The sequence below is a fragment of the Patagioenas fasciata genome, chromosome 3, assembly GCF_037038585.1.
Source record: "Patagioenas fasciata isolate bPatFas1 chromosome 3, bPatFas1.hap1, whole genome shotgun sequence".
Lineage (NCBI taxonomy): Eukaryota > Metazoa > Chordata > Aves > Columbiformes > Columbidae > Patagioenas > Patagioenas fasciata.
Window position 1 is genome coordinate 94,543,192 of NC_092522.1, and position 12,127 is coordinate 94,555,318.

Here is a 12,127-nt window from a genome sequence, read left to right on the forward strand (position 1 = left end):
AGGTACTCTTCCTTCGGACACAATTTTGATACTATGGGGGTTTCCTGTGAAGCAATATACTTCAGATTCATTTTTTGCGGTTGCTGCTGCTCAACAACTAAGTAGTTTGTACTTCATCTCCCCTTCAGAATTATAGAAGGTGAATCTTCTAGGGTGTTGCCTGCCTCTCTGCTTTTTATTTCTCCTTTACATAGTAATATCCAAGTTGTCCAGCATTTATATTAAGAAAATAATTAAGAAAATATAAATGCTCCACAAAAGTCTCTGTGTATCTGTATTTTTGCTGCTCTTCCAATTCTATTCACCTTTAGATATGAAACCATGCAAAGGAAATCTAAGAGTGTGGTAGGCTTAAAACTTAAGTTTAAGCCTCAGAGCTGTACTAAAATCACCCTGTAAGTCATGACAGAGGTGTTTCAGTAAATTTGCTTCCTGGTCATCAGCCTAAAAAGTTAATTTTCTGTTCACAGGTTTTAACATAAAGTTTCCTTTAATTATTTCATTTTCAAAGTTCTTGACATTGGACTGTAAGAATGTATGTGCACTGAGTTAACTGCATTTGGTAAGAAAATCGAAGAGGTTTTTTTAAGGTCATGCAATAAGCCAGTATTATGACCATAAACCTGGTTTCTTGTATTACTCTTGTTCCTAAGAAACGAATTTAAACCAAAGTTCTCCTAGTCTAAAATTGCATAGGTCATTGTATGTCTATTGCTTTGCTTTACCTGCATATTTTTCACAAAACAACAGTCAAGATGTCACCAACATCCAGGGGTTCTGTGCTAAGCAAAAATGACATTAGATAGATTTCGTAATCACTTCATAATTCTTTTATTCATTTCTACAAATTCAGGTGTTCTCTTAATACCTGTTTTTGTTTCAGAGTGAGACTTGTAGATCGTGGTAACACAAAAAGTTCTATCTACAAACTAGCAAAGCTGAAAATTCATGCTAAAATTAAATAACAGAAGTTATGTTTGGGATGGGGAGTGGTTTCATGTCTTAATGTTTTTATCTCTTCACTAATGGTCTAAAATAAGTCCTACCCTTTCTTTAAGTAGCCTGTGAAAATTTTCTAGTTAGTAGCTTTAGTAGCAAAGTATGTAACTGAATTTGAACATTGAGCCCCAAACACGTGTTGTGTGATGTCTGTCTTGCTTGAAACTACTTTGTACCATTAAGAAGTTGTAAATTTTGAGATTTATTTGCATGAACAAACGAGATAAATGCTACTGTTAGAATTTTCTGAGTAAAATCACGTCAGCTGGAGATGATCCACAGACATTTACCTTACAACTCTTATCAAAAGTCAAAGAGACAGGGAGAAGGTGGCAGGAGCCTCCAGTGTAGCACAAGGACAATCATGCTAACACTTCTTTTGCAGAAAAGCTTTATTTAGCTTAGCAACCTCATTGCTAAATATTCCCCAGTGCTTTGCAGTGTAATCTAAAGAGACTAAAGCTATTTACAAACAGAGGGAATGCAAACATGGGGCAAAGATGCATGCCATAGCAAGAGAGTTGGGTGAGCATGAGGGAGAAAGGCATTGAACCTTAATTAGACATTATGTAATATCAAGCTGATTCTTGATGTTGTGCAGCAGTAGAAACTGATGCCTGTTCTTACAGCTTTGTATTTCAATTTTTGCATATTGATAACATGCAAATGAGGTCATATGGAAAGTCTCGAGCTGCTTCTCCCTATGAAAGTGAGACTTTCTGTTCTGTGTGACTCCTTCCATTCAGGACTGACGGCAGGGCTGAATTTGTGTACCCGGACAGCTGCGGAGGTGTTAAATAAATATCCTTATCAGTCTGGAGTGCAGGGTTGAACTGGCATTTCTCTAGGCTGTACTGACATCTGGTGGTGGTTTATATATTTATATAGAATTTGAAATGCTTTTCATTCAAACATGGGGCAATTACTTATCTACGGTCTACTTGCTTTTGCATTGTGGGCTGTTCCACTCTATTTTGTGGCTTCTCTTTGGTGGCTGTTCTCCCACTATCTTGCTTCTGACTCCTAGGAGAAAAAAAAATTAAAAGGTTTAAAACTGCTGAAACTGTCTCTTTCAGCTAGTTTAACAGTGTATTCAGAACTTTCAGATTTTTTTTAATTCTGTGTGTGTCTTGTAGCAGGTACATGGAAAAGGAAATGTTTTTATCATGTTTTTTCCCTCCCTTCAAAGTGTTGCAAGGTGACTATTTCATGAAGGAAATTAATGGAATAGTTTTCTCAGAAGGCAAAGGCACATACAGTTGCTAAAGGAGAGCCCTGAGATCCACCTCTATTTTTAGGTCTTTACCCTCAGACAGAGACCCTGTGGTTCATCCTTACATACCCACATGTATAGAATCATTTTGGTTGGAAGAGACCCTCAAGATAAATGCATGTATCCAAAAACGTAACACAGAATGATCAGGACAGGAAGAATCATAAAATTCATTTGCGTTGGCTTGAAGTAATCTTACAAATGTGTCAGGGGGTTTTGGAGAAAGTTGATAATGAATCGTTGTTACCGTGACCAGAATTTGTTCACTGAAGTTGTGCAGCCTTCCAGGAGCAGGCAAGTGAGAAGAAAATCTTGGCAATTTTGATGAAAATGCTGCTTTGTGTAGTAGGAAAACAGCAGAAGTGAGTGATTTGTGGTCTTCACAGCTACTGCCTAAGGATGGAGACATACAACAGGAACTCCACCAGGCTCTAACTAAGTTCTAAGGATGCCTGCCGCTTTGCCTGCTCCTTCCCAAGTCCAAATCTCAATTCCTGCTTCAAAATGACACAGCTGTTGTACTTTAGATGTTGCTGGTTGCTTTTTGAGGGGTGGCAGGTCAGTGAAAGAGGTAATTTGGGATATATCTCCAGATGTAAAGACCACACAGCCTTTACTCCAGTATTCCGCCAGGCAAGGAAGGAAGAATTTGAAATACCTTGAAGTCTTCCCTGGACCTGCTGGTTTTTAAGCTGTGTTGAGGAGGGGGATACAGCACATTTGGCCCCTCAGGTGGGTCACTGCAAGTGGCTCAGGGCACAGAATCATAGAATGTCCTCTTTGTAGGCTGATTAGAATCCCCATGTGCATTGTACGTTATTTTTGAAGGAGGTTTTAGAGACTGTTTTGAACTTTTTTCATTTATATAAGAAGGTTTGCTATGTAAATAGTGCCTCATTAGTTTTGCTGATGCCATAATATCCGTAATGTTCAGTGATACTTTCCCCTCTTTTATTGGTGTGTCTGATGCAGAGGTAGCAGAAAGATAAGCTTTTTCAGAGAGCCATGAGTACATGGAAAGTAGCAGGATGTCAGCTTGTATGACAAAACTGTAAAGCTGTTACACCTGACACTATATATAATTTTCTTCCTATTTACAAACTGAGGGTCATTTTTCTTTATTTTCTGGCCATCTACTCTTGGGTGATATAGTTGAGTGGTTCTTGACTGCAACAAATATTCTGCAAAGTGAGCAGTGAGTAATTTGTGTGTGTTGGCACCCAACTTCTTGTCATCACAAGAAATTAAATACCTAACTTGCTAAAGAGAATAAATTTTCTTTTCAGTCCTTACATCTAGTGCTTTGTTGTGAGATGAAAGCAAATGAACTAGTGCGGTCTCTTTATTGTGTGACCTGTATTGTCCAGTACAGAATCTGTTGCTTCCAGGTGACGGCAGGGCAGTGCTTCAGTTGGGGTTTGGGGTTGCTGGGTTTTGTTATTGCACTACCTTCTTTTAGAAGCTGTTTCTTTCGTAAGTCTCTGTATTATTCTTTTTATGGTCATATTGCTCGAGTGGAGAACAATGAAGCTGAGGGGGAGAGAGCAGATTCTAGGGTCAGCTAAATAACTGTTTCACCAACACTTCGCCTCTTGGAGATCCAGGGGAGAAGACTATTTTTGCAGCAGTTTATCCTCACTGTTGTGATAGCCACATGGTGATCATGGTCTCGGCAAAGCTATCGGTGCAGGTGGTGCCTTCCCTTAATTCCTTCAGCTGCAGAATTTCAGTCCAGCTTTGTGCAGGACTTGCTGGCAAATCGCCAGCTTTGTGTTTTCTCTGGCACCTGTAGAAGGACATGCTTTGCAATGAAAGCTGCTGGTTTGTTTTTCTGCTGCTATTGGGATACCTAGACAAGGAACTGTGCCTAGCGAGTGGTAGGCATCTATTTAGGCAGAAGGATGTGGTGTAATTTCCTACCCCTTCCCAAGAATCTCACCTTAGAAGCATCATTCAGACTTAATAAATATTGGCTAAAATAAAACAGTCAGTTCAAATGATTTGGAAGTCAGTAGCGAAGCACTGGAAACATACTGGACCTGGGCTTAATGTAGTTATTTCATTGGTGTCATGTTCTCCTGTTTCTTGTTTTGAATGTAGGCCCTTCAGAATAGGAATTACTGTGTTGAATATAAATGCAGTTCTTAGCAGAAGACTTCCTTAAATTGTTTGAAGTTGTTGTAACTATCTGGTGGGAACCATATCTGAAATATATATACAAAACGGGCTTTTAAAGTCCTAAATCACTTGTATCATTCAAATGCTGAAGCCAAAGATTGTATAGTAAGTCTCAGAAGTGCTTGGGATTCCGTAATAGTATGAGACAATAATACATTGCTTATTTTTTATTCTGTTCTGGATTTCTGGATTGTTTTTCCTTCATCTGTTTGAGTTTTTCCTTGTCACTGCATCATTTGCCTTAACAAGTTTTCTTCCTTTGTGTGCTGACAGTATGTTGCCTGGCTCTCATAAATCTTTTAGATATGAGGCCAACAGCTCCCATAGTTCACAGGCTTATTTTGAAAGCAGAATTCTTTGTTGCTATAGAAAAAAGCCAAAGGAGACATTTTGAGTTTTTTCCTGCTACTTATTTTTTAGCAAAAACAATATCCATATTCTCTGAATTTGATAGCTTGGGGTTATTTGCCTTAGGGATGTACTGGATTACTTGGGGTGAGGCAGTTTTTTTGTTTTCATTTAGTTTCCATTCATTAAACATGGGAAAACTGTTTAAATGTTAGACAATCTAACATAGGTTAACATTTTCAAAGTCAACTGTCTGATTTTAAGCCCTGAAGTTTTAATTATACGGGGAGAATAAAATAATAGTAAATAGAAGTAAACCAACAGTGATAAGAGATGCGAATCAAGATGGCATCATGATTGATCACCCTTAGATGGTCAAAATAGGATCTGTTAACAATAGAAACGTCTGTCTGCAAAAGGTTGAGAGTACTGTGGTAAATTTAATCAGAGACTTACACAGTATTACTTTTCTGCCTTCTCTTTTAAGAGGTTGAAGTGACTTCTGCAAATTGTACTTAATCTGGAAAACCTTGAATGAGCAGTATAAGGTCTGTAGCAGCTGTTCGTGTGGCGCTTTGAAGCTGTCCCTGCCTCTGGCAGGGGCTGGGACTGGATGGCTTCCTGAGATGTGTTCACACCTGGATTATTCTGAGATTTACTCCTTCTGTGTGTTCTGAGGATGCAGCTCTGTGATTTTCCTTCTGTGCTTTATGCGCTTGTTCGTCCTGCTGGATTTGTTGTGGAGCCGATGCCAGGCTGTCCTGTGCCTTGCAGAGTTACCTGGCACTGAGCAGCTGGGTTGCTGGATTAAAGGACAGGGATTTCCCTCTTCTGCTGTGTGTGTTAGAGAGATCCAACCCATCGCCCCGGTCAACATATAAAATTGGTGGAGTGTTCTAGGAGAAATACATCCTCTGGGCATGGAACTAGGGTAGGTTGTTCAGCTGCAGATCAGAGAGATGATTTCTGCATGACGGACAGCTTGAGGAGGAAACCCCTTCTTGCAATTTTTGCCGCCTTTGCCCTTGTGGTTTATATTATTTTATAGAGGACTGGAATGTGAAGGTGATCTGGACCTTCAGATTTATTTCAGCTTTTCAGGCTCCTGCAAATCTCTAGGCCTTCTAATGAATGGTGAAGTGGGGCATGCCATTACACAGTCCCCATCTTTCCCTCTCCTGCTGCTGTAGTTCTTTGTCTTGACCAAAGGGATCCACACTGGGGACTTTTTGTGACTGAGCTTTTAGATATGTGGCCTGATTTTTCAGACATGAATGAGATGCAGGTAACAGTAGAGGAGAAAATAGTACAGTAACTTGGGTCCAGTTGGAACATACTTCATATCCAAAGGAAAGCTGTTTCTTCAGAAAGCCTGCCAATATACTGGGCTATAAATGGTGTTCAAATAATGGTATTGGGCCAACCCTTCTATGAATTAAGCTCTCAGATGAAGCTCCTCTGCCTTTTCAATACCAAATCAAATTTTCTTCAAGTACGTTGCTGTGATTATCTAATACTATTCAGGTCTCCAGTCACTTGCACGTTTTCTTGAACTTACATGTGTTTTTTTTTAAAGTAGAAGCTGTTAATAATCTTGTCCCAAAGTGTTTCTTATGTTGTACTAAAACCTGTTTAACTGGAGTTTTTGATCTTCTGAGGATTTTGGCTTTTGTTCTACATGAGAAAAACCTTTTTGTTATTTATGACTAGATTTATATATATATATACATATATATATATATGATTTTCTTTTACTTTTCCCTTAGTGGTGGTTTATTTAAGGAAACTGAATACTTAGTCTATTTGTGAGGGGAAAACAATCTCAAACATACCTAGACTGCTGTTAACTCTTAAATTTACCAAGGTGTGTCTTTAAACATATGCTTTGCCTCACAGTATTCAAAGATGGCCCAGAACCATAACTCCTCTGATAATTAAAAATAAACCAGATATTGTAGGCATTCCTCTAAGCCAGCACTCTTAAGATGTTGCTTTAAAATTGTGTTAAAATTTCCTGTGGAAAAATTACATGATGGTTTTTACTTGTGGAATGCAAATGCAGTTTTTCTGCTTGATTGTTTGTTCATGTATTTGTGTGCACTCGTTAAAATGGTGAATTCTCTCTTTTCTGCAGGCACAACTTCAAGACAGTCAGGAGTGCTTTGGAGCGAACTGTCAGGAGGCCTTGCGGTGCCCCGGTGGCCATAGCGGTGGCTGATCTCTGGAGATGCCAAAGCTGCTTTCTTATGCCTCCCAGCTCGTGCACAAAGGACTTAACGCTGCTTTGGATTCATGTGGTATAAAATAGTAATGGGTATGGGTTTTTTCCTCCCTTTACTTGACATCTGCATGTTTCTGGCAGTAAGTGATGAAGCCTGTACTCGGTCTGCTGACATTTGGCCTGTTTTTGAGAGCTCTGAGTGACAGGTACTGTAAACATCCTACACTCTCAGCTGTGGAAACTAAGAAAGCTGGGAGAAGGCTGTTTACTCTCCCTGCCTTGGAAATCATCTGGAGGACAAGGATGGAGTATTGTGGGCTCTGTGTTGATTGTATTTCTGACAACCTGTATTTTATAATTTACGTTATGGTGTCAGTAAGTAAATAGTAGCATTATATCATGTCAAGTCTTGTGTTCTAAAGTCAGAAGGGCCTTGCAATATGCTTTAGCTGCACTGCTGCCTTGAGGAAAACTTAAATAGTAGCAATAATACATTACAATACTTTCATCCTTAAGCAGTGGTTAAAACAGCCCTGTCCTGCTGTTTATTTAGAGGTGGTGTTATGTACAAGTTAGAGTGTAGACAACCTCAGGTTGACACATCAGTAATGTATTTAGTCAAAATAATCCTTAAATGTTTAGTTCTTGCTTTCTAGGAGCCACTCAATTCTCGTTTCCCACTTGAAAGGGCTAGAAACAGGAGTTAGAAGACAAAAAGGTTCTAGGAGACTTCAAATTTGAGTTTATTTTCAAAGAAATTCAGAGGTGCCAACACTTATTAACTCCACCTCCATATTAACTGAATTAAAGGTACAAAGGTATTTAGCTTATGTTTTCCATTTAAAGTTCCCTACCACTTATCCCCACCCCCCCACCCCGAGACTGTAGTGGTCATTGTACTTTGTCCTGGCAATCCTTTTCTTCCTCCTCTTCCTTGTATTTCTTTCATTCTATTCGCTGTTAGACAGGTAGAGTTTCTCTTTTAAATGTAGAATAAACTTTACTGTCATGATTTAAATCCTTAAAGTGTAGTTTTGCAGCTCTGCTTAAGCAGTGACCTTGGCAGAAGGGATATGGTTCCTCTCTTTTTCTCTTATTTATGGGAGAGAACACCTTTTTTGCTCTCTAAGAAATTTTTCATAATACAGTTGAATGCAAAGATCACCATCTAGCTCCTTTTGCAATAGCATTCTTCCTACTTCAGATCCTACTGCTTCAGCTTTTTAGCAAAGGCATTTAAATATAAAATCTTTGAAATAAGGGCTGTTCTAAGAGATTAAATACCAGGGTTTGGAAAGGGATGGGAGTTGGAAGATAACAGGAGAGTGGTAAAAGATCACGTAAGGATTTGAAGTAGTGCTGCTACAAGACAAGAAAGAATTCAAACTGTTAGGCAAAGCTAAAAAAAAAAAAAGGTAAATTATTTGAAGCAATAATTATTTTTCAGGCTCTGGCTTGCCTTCCTTTTGGAAAAAGGAATTGGAGGGTAAGCCAGAGTCACAGGGCCTGTTAGATTGCTGTGGCCAAGAAGTAAGTTGATGAGTGAAAAGCATATTGAGGTCTGGCTGTGCAGGAACAACCACCAGCGCTTCAGGTTTGTGGGGATTTAACGCATGATTTGTGTCGTAATTTCTGAGAAAAGCAGAGTTGGCCTCCTAGAATTGTCATGTTAAGGAGACATTCCCTGTTCAGAGTAGTCAAACGATAGAGGGTAGCATTTCCTAATACACGTGGTTCCCTTGGCAGAGAGAGATCTCTGAGGGTGGTGGAGCACACAGTTACATCCTCCACTATGTGATAATACTGATCATATGCTCTGCTGTCAAGGAAATACAACCTCCTGAAATGAGGTAACATCCTGAATTTGTGTGGTTCGATTTTTATGTTGTTCCTCTTTAGATTAGCTTTAGATTTGGAATTGTTATTTTGTGTCAGTTGGAAAAACTTCTTGATATTTTGCATTGCCTGTTTGTGCATTTAATAGAGAAATTCCATCTTCTGTTTCATCAGTGGAAGTTGGGACTGCTGGAGTCTTTCTTGTACATTCTTCCTCGGCCACGCTTTCCTGCCCTTTTACTTGTGCTGACATTAATGTTTGTTTAAACTGCAAGCTTGACCCCACTGAAAACTAAATAAGCAAAACAGCTTTTATGTGGATCAGCTGAATAGTAGCTTACTCCACCACTGTGCTGTGGCCTAAAGTGCTTCTGAAAATGCTCATTCCTTCAAATATGGCCACTTTCCTGAAGAGCTAGAACAGAGTTTATTCTAAATGAAATCTTAAAACAAAATAACTGTGAAATTATGGGATTTTGGATATTTTTGTATTTTATTTGATATTAAATTATTCTGTTAGTGCTGTTTGAATGCATTTGCAAGCATACTGCTAAAATAAATTCAGATAAATTGTTTTAATTAAAATTTTTCATTTTCTGAACACCATTCATGTTTCTCTTTGAAAGTTTTGTTCATAAAGTCTAATAACTAAATTGTGTGATAATAGAGAGCAACCAGTAATTTTGCTACCTCCAGCCCTTTAATTGTAAAGGTATCCTGGGGTGTACTTGCACCATACTGAGCGCTGTATAAATTGCATTATTTCTAGATCACAGAGTTTTTTTTCTCCCAGGTATCACTTGCCAAACCAAAGGCAAATGTTATGTCATTTTCTCTTGTTAATCTCAGACTTCAAAGAGTTTAAGATTCTTTACAGTCTATCAATTGCATATAGAGCTTTCCCATTGTGAAAAAACATACAGGGCTGTTTCAAAAGCGTGTTGCCAGTAATGAGCTTTGGATTGGGTCCATGGAGAGGTAATGTGGATGGCTCCCACAGCAAGTCTTCTGTGGGAAATTGCTGATTGTAGGCATGGGCTGCTTTTTTTCCTTTCTCTCCTTGAAGGTTGGTTCTGCTAAGATGCAGAAGTGACTTGCTCCAAGTGATTCTTGGCAGCACCCAGGACAATATCATTCTTGCATATTAAGCTCAACATGCTGTATTGCTTATGTTTTTATTGGGTTTTTTTAGCAAGGAGGAGCAGGATAGTTCTTGTTATCATGTTGCCTTACTTCTAATCTTAATTTTGGTACTGTAATTTTCTCCCTGTAAACTCTTAACACAGAGGAAAAGGAAAATTTTTCTTCCCCCCCCGCCCCCCAGTTACATTTTTGATTACATAGTTCCTCTAGGTAATTGCCTAACATGCAGGTTTGGTAATATATGGAGTGACTGTGATAAGAAAGAATGTGTGGAAGTTCTTGGCCAGAGCTGTTGCTTGTTTGGAGATTGCAGCCTGACCTTGAGGTTTTCAAGTGGAATATTAGAAAAACATTATATTAAAAGTTTCAGAGAGCTGCTGGTGAGGGAAACAAGAGGTGAAGGGGGAAGAGAGGTGACTGACTCGTCATCCAAAGGGGAAAGAATAATATACTGTTGATTTTAAGTGTAAACACTTCCTTGATGATGCAGTAAGAGAGCAGCAATTGACCTTGATGCTTATACAAAAATTGAGTTTTTATGCAGAGAATCTCACTGTCACTGATTCAGATTTGGTGCAGGAGAACTTAAAGATCTGTGACAACCTTTTCTACTTTGAAGACCTGTATCTAAATTGAAAAAAGACGGGAAAAAAAGAGTTTGTTTTGAATGAAAGGGAAGAAAAACACAGTATTTGTACTTGGGTCATAACTGCCCCTGAAATGACAGCATGGGTTCCAGATTGGAATTTTCTCTATGCTGTGACTGAGGAAAAGAACCATGTAAAAGCAGCTGTTGTTCTGCAAAATGCAAACAGGTGTGGAACATCTGTAATACAAATATTATGCAATCATATTCAAACAAAGATTTTAAAGCTTAAAAATACATTAACTTAGTTAAAATCTGAGCAAACACTTTTTCTTCAAGCTTTCTTCAGAATTAAGCTCTGTTTTTTAAAAACGTTTTTTGTAAACTGATTCTCTTAAAACTTTTAATTAAATAGAATGCAAAAGCTGAAGCTGCTTTTATTCTTGTAGGAGACTTCACTGCTTGTCGGCCCTGGGTTCCATCCAAGACCTACTTAGCTACAGTTAGGCTTTTGTTTCCTTAGTTTTGGCCTCCGGTTTTAAGGATGTTAGCATGAATTAAATGAAAGTACGCTTTTGTAGCATCCACTTTATATAATATAATAAACAAACTTCAACTAAGCATTGCAGTCTATAACTACAAAGTACCTCAGAAGAGAAGCCGAGGGCTTGCTTATTTTAAATAGCGTAATATGATAGCTAAATTATACCTTATTTAACTCTCTGAAAGGGAGAGTAGAGTAAGGCTGTGTTGAGTAAGGCTTACATTTGCAACACTGATTCCACTCCATAAGGGGATCCGGTTTTGTTCCTGCTACAGTTAATAAGGGATTTTTGTTGCTACCTTGCTCCTGTTATTAAGCTGTTAAAATAATATTGCAGAAAGATAGACACTAATCCTGGCTTTGGACAGAATCTCTGCACTTCTTCCTTTGTGAAAGAAGATGACACTCCCTCTGTAAACACAGAACCCCATGTTGTTTAGGAGTCTCTCTTTTGCAATGAAGCACGTTACACAAAATCACGCCATCGCAAGTCAGTTCGTTTCGTTGTGCTCCAGCCTTTCCCTATGATTTAGATGGATTGCACTGCTGGGGATGTGGAAAGGGTGTGTTTATTACATGACCTAATGCTGGGTTACCATCAGGGCTGCTATTAAAGCTCTGTCTTGTGCTTCTGTTGTGCTGCCATCCTCCCACAGGTGCCAAACAGGCACACGGCACCTCTTTGAGTGGGGGTTTTAAGTGTGTGCTCACAGGGCAGCCCAGGTTGGACAATCACACCCGGGCAGCCAGGGCAGCACAGAACTTGGCTCCAAGCCAGCCTCACCTTGCTTTCTGAGACCCTGTGTGTATTCTTAGACTACAGGAGGGTCCAGCTGACCCCATTTCATTACACAGATCAGCAGAAATACAATGAGCATCTTCACCAACTCAGGACTTCTGGGCTTTCCATCATTTGAAGGCTGCCTTTCTCTGCTGGTTTCTGTACAGCCTGAAGCACCTGCTGGCTCAGCTGTTCTGAAAAAGTGCTGCTAAAATAAT

At 39.1% G+C, this 12,127-nt stretch overlaps 1 long non-coding RNA gene across 2 annotated transcripts in view; it reads left to right on the forward strand.

Annotated features, from left to right (window-relative positions):
• LOC136099607 (uncharacterized) overlaps window positions 1-12,127 on the forward strand; it is a 67,268-nt gene that overhangs the window by 28,738 nt on the left and 26,403 nt on the right. For both annotated transcript variants that reach the window (XR_011738468.1, XR_010651106.2), the window contains exon 3: window positions 6,933-7,112. This is a non-coding gene — a long non-coding RNA (uncharacterized lncRNA). The remainder of the gene's footprint in view (window positions 1-6,932; window positions 7,113-12,127) is intronic.